The 5408-nt window shown below is 33.6% G+C and overlaps 1 long non-coding RNA gene across 1 annotated transcript; it reads left to right on the forward strand.

Annotated features, from left to right (window-relative positions):
• Positions 1-1550: 1550 nt before the first annotated feature.
• LOC127158490 (uncharacterized) lies at positions 1551-5006 on the forward strand. Its single transcript, XR_007826163.1, has 4 exons — positions 1551-2090; positions 3435-3579; positions 3674-3746; positions 4768-5006. It is a non-coding gene; the product is annotated as an uncharacterized LOC127158490 (long non-coding RNA).
• Positions 5007-5408: the final 402 nt, after the last annotated feature.

Raw genomic sequence — 5408 nt, forward strand, 5'->3', positions numbered from 1 at the left:
TTTTTGTTAACAAAGCCATGACACGCTTTTCAAATTATTTTATATTAAAAGAAAATGTTTTAATTTGACACAAACTGCCTGCGATTGCTGACTGGTATCTGAAGTTAATGTTTATTAATATATAATGTATTCGACGCGATCTCCTGGAGATCGCTGGCAAGTATAATGCAACCTTACCAATAATATGAAATTTATTTTTTTGACACCAAAGCCATGACACATTTTTCAAGTTATTTTATATAAAAAGGAAATGATTTAATTTGACACAAACTGCCTGCGATTGCTGCCTGGTATCTGAAGTTAATGTTTATTAATATATAATGTATTTGACACAATCTCCTGGAGATCGCTGGCAAGTATAATGGAACCTTACCAAAAATATTTAATTTATTTTCTTGACACCAAAGCCATGACACACTTTTCAAGTTATTTTATATAAAAAGAAAATGTTTTAATTTGACACAAACTGCCTGCGATTGCTGACTGGTATTTGAAGTTACTGTTTATTAATATATAATGTATTCGACGCGATCTCCTGGAGATCGCTGGCAAGTATAATGCAACCTTACCAAAAATATGAAATTTATTTTTTTGACACCAAAGCCATGACACACTTTTCAAGTAATTTTATATAAAAAGGAAATGATTTAATTTGACACAAACTGCCTGCGATTGCTGACTGGCATCTGAAGTTAATGTTTATTAATATATAATGAATTTAACGCGATCTCCTGGAGATCGCTGGCAAGTATAATGGAATCTTACCAAAAAAAAAAAAAAAAAAAAAGTATTTTTTGACACCAAAGCTCTGATACAGTTTTCAAGTTATTTTATATAAAAAGAAAATGTTTTAATTTGACACAAACTGTCTGAGATTGCTGACTGGTATCTGAAGTTACTGTTTATTAATATATAATGTATTCGACGCGATCTCCTGGAGATCGCTGGCAAGTATAATGCAACCTTACCAATAATATGAAATTTATTTTTTTGACACCAAAGCCATGACACATTTTTCAAGTTATTTTATATAAAAAGGAAATGATTTAATTTGACACAAACTGCCTGCGATTGCTGACTGGTATCTGAAGTTAATGTTTATTAATATATAATATATTTGACGCGAACTCCTGGAGATCGCTGGCAAGTATAATGGAACCTTACCAAAAATATTTAATTTATTTTCTTGACACCAAAGCCATGACACACTTTTCAAGTTATTTTATATAAAAAGGAAATTATTTAATTTGACACAAACTGCACTGAAAAAAAGTGCACAAGGCATGTCATTACTCTAAAGAATTTGTTATACTTGAGCTAACTCAAAACATTTGATTTTCTGTCTAGCCATCAGTGTAATGTAAAAAGTTTGGTTGATTTAAATTAAAAGTAAGTCTTGTTAGTGTAAAGTAAATACATTTCTGTATTTATACATACGTTTGGACTTATTATTAACATTATACATATATGATTTCATAAAATATTATGTTGTACTGTTGTTTTACATACAGTTAGTATTACTAGTTTGACGGCTGTAACTCTGCTAGAAGGTTTACAAGTTTCCCTCATCACCATTTTAAACCGAGTGGAAATAAAATAATAATAATACAAGTAAACTGCTTGAGGTGAGATGGATTGATATTGAAATGTAGTATAAATACTGTTTCGGGTATGCTGGAGTGCGATACATCAGCGTGCATGTACTTTATGGATGGCGCCGTCATGTATAATGTACATGCACGCTTCAGACGCTTTGTATGGACTTAACGTTGTTATTAAGCTTTATTATTATGATGATTTTTATTGATTTATTATGAAGCTCGCGTTCGCAAGGTATTCGCTGTCCTTACATGTATAGTCTCTCATTTATGATTAATGTTAACACATAACGTTAGTTTAACCAAACACGTCTTTAGTGATGTGCCTAAACACTTATTTTAACGTATCGCGTCGACCAGCTTACCCAGTAAAGAAGTCGTCTGTTTACTTTTATGTGAGCCAGTTTGTTATTTCTCTTTGTCTTTTGTAGGATGGGGTACAGCTGAACAACAATTATGACAGGTTTTGAATAAACCAGTCACATGAAAAACGTAAGTAATTTGCACCTTTTAATTATTGCTTTATCTAAAAATGTTAAAATGTAAAGTGACTAATCCTGAATTTTCATAGTTTTTACCATGGGATTGTAGTATGTAGTGTTTTTGAAAATGTCTTGGGTGCCTTAATTATACCTTTTGTTGTTTAATGCTTTGTGCAGTGGCGATTTCTTTAAGACTGCAAGGGAAGCTCAGCTTCCCCTATAATGTCACAAAATTAATGGTCAAATTATGTACTATTGTACTAACATTTTATTGACTAAAAATGCGTTAGAAAACGTTCATCTCAAAGACGAGTTCGTTCAGAATCAGTTAGATATAGCAGGTCGGCTGACTTGATTTTCTTCTCATACATTCCCGTAGCATCACAGTGCATTTCCCCGTTGAAGCCCAGCGTCCATTGACTTCAATGCGGCTGCTTTGAACGTTTTTTTTCAGTGCTTTGAAACTAGACGGTCATTGGATAAACGCTGCGATTATGTCCCGCCCACGGACGCTCAGCGTCTCTGGGGGTGAATGAGGAGCAAATGAGGAGTGGGCTGGCCTGGACTCCGAGCTTCTGCGTGATGATTGGAGGGTCTGTCGAAAGATTGCATCTCCTTTTGACTGACAGCGATTTTGTACTATAAGGAATCGCTGGAGCTATTCGCGCTCAGTCCCATCGCGGATTTCTCAAGTTCAGTCGAAATAAAAACTGCTGCAACCTATTTCTTTATATTTGCTTGGCGAAATTGCTTGATTTTCATCATACATTTCACACAATTATACACCACATTCCTTGTTTCACTTTTACAGAGTTTAATATTTTTTTTAGATCGTTCATTCATTCATTTCATGTTAATATTTAATGTAGTAATCAATATATATATATAGATTACTACATTAAATATTAACATGGAGGATGACTATAAATTAATATAAATATATATATATATATATATATAGTAATCTTGAAAAATTTTAACATAACATAATGAAACCTTATATTTCTATTAAAATACTTTATAAATAAATAAATAAATCTCCATAATAACCTTATTTAAATTGCAAAATATTTATACTATATAGTAGCATCTGACTAAAAGAAAAAAATACATCATATTTTGCATAATAAAACTAAAGCTTTTTTTTTTTTTACGATTGTTTGCATTGTGACTGACAATAAGGCACATTCTTGTGAATAAATAAATAGACAATTTTATGATGTAGGCCGAAAATGAGCTTCCCTATTTGACAGACCAGTAGCCGCCACTGGCTTTGTGTATATATGTATTTTTAAAACTAGTTCTCAAAGTGAAATCATTTTTTTCCTGAAGTCTATGTTTCTCTTTCTTACAGATTAATGCCGAATTTTTGCGCATCACGACCCTACATTTACAATCGAGAATTATGGCCTCTTTGGACAGACAGAGCTCTCAGCTTCTCCAGGTTATTAGGAGCAAAGGTGGAGTCCTCCATGAAAAACGTTCAAGTTATGGATCAGGTATTGGTTGCATGCGAAAAAAAAAATTGCTTGTGGCAATCAATTTAGTAGTGTTTTGGTCTAACAAAAACAATACACCTTGAACATTTTGTAGAGTCTGGACATATGCATCAGAAGAGATCATGTACCTTGGTGAAGATGCAAGCTGTCTGATCAAAGAATACCAGGTAATGTAGACAATGCAAACTACTGAAATTTTCTCCAACCATGTTTGCCATAAAGTTATATTTCACTACCAAATCAACATTTCCCCATGTTTTACTCGCCCTCAAGGCATCCTATCTGAATATGGTTATATTCTTGAAGAACAATACAGGCAAAGTTATAATCCTACATATCATTTTACTTCCAAGAGGTAGAATGGGAGTGAATTGTAGACTTTTTGAAGCTTCAAATAGTGCATCTGTCGATCAAAAAAACTGCTCGACACGGCTCTGTGGTTTTAGCAAAGGTCTTCTCAAGCCTTGAGGGTGAGTAAAACGTAGGGAAATTTTGATTTGGTAGTGACATATCGCTTTAAAGCAGTTGAAGTAATTGTTTTATCATTTACACATCAGCCTGTGTGACTTTCTTCCACAGAACACAAAAGAATATATTTTGAAGAATGTTGTTAAGAGCCCCCCATTCACTTGCATTGGTTTTGTGTCCATACAATAATAGTGAATGGGGGCTGTGCTGTTCTGTTACCAACACTGTTCAAAATTCTGCAGAGGACGGTAATTCACACAGGTTTGAAATGACAAGATGGCGTGTAAATCATGACTGTGAACTACTCCTTTAAAAGGGGTTGGTTCACCCAAAAATGCATTTTCAACACTGTTGAGTAGATTGATAATTGCCACTGATTGGCCATTGTGGTACTGCACTTAACAAATATTTCTGTAATTGTCTACAATGGTCAACATGTGAGTGTTTGAATGTACACGTGTTTAAGTGTTTAAAAGCATTTTCAAAGCCAAAGAGAGTGTAAAAGTACGTCTTCATCCGAAAATGAAAATTTTGTCATCACTCACTCTACTCTTGTAATAAACCGTACAAATTTAATTTTTACATTGAACACAAATGAAGATATCTTAATGAAAATTGCAACACATGTTTGGGCTCTACATTGACCTCCATAATAACAAATTATAATAATAATTTTTTTTCTTCCAAAGTCCCTCAATTATTCTCTGTTCTTGTTTTTAGGCTGACCAGAGGGAGGAAGCGGAGAGAGAATTTGAAAAGACCACCATGGCATTTTTTGTAATCTGCGAAAGTGATGCTCTTAGTTGTGCACTGGACATTTCCATTGTCACTGACGGTGTGGAAGTACTAAATGAGTTGCTCTCTGTTGCATGTGCTTGTGCCATAATGTTTGGACACATTTATGCACTGAACTTAAAATATCCTGAAGGACTCAAATATACCTTTGAGGCCTTTCAAAAATAATCATGGACATAGAGAGTAAGCAGATGAGCCGAAGGGTGCAGAACCTCTCTTCAAAGCTGCAGGAGTACATTTGTTTCCTTTGACCCAGCTACAGGGTTCTGCTGATGGTAAATTTCTTTGAAGATGTTGGACTGTATAAAGCCTTTTATACAAAGTTAACTGTACTACTGTTTACTAAACCTGATTTGTTTTATCTATAAGTTGTGTTATCTAGGGTTTGTTAAATAGTTTACCCAAAAATGAAAATTCTTTCTTTGTTTACTCATCCTTAAGCTATTCAAGTATTTAACTTTAATTAAATTTGGTTCAGAGACATTTTATGACAATTTTGATAAGTTTGAGATAATTGAGATAAGTTTCATTTTGGGGTAAACTATTCCATGAAGGTGAAAATAATT

This window comes from Labeo rohita, unplaced genomic scaffold, assembly GCF_022985175.1.
Source record: "Labeo rohita strain BAU-BD-2019 unplaced genomic scaffold, IGBB_LRoh.1.0 scaffold_1519, whole genome shotgun sequence".
NCBI classification, from domain to species: Eukaryota; Metazoa; Chordata; class Actinopteri; order Cypriniformes; family Cyprinidae; genus Labeo; species Labeo rohita.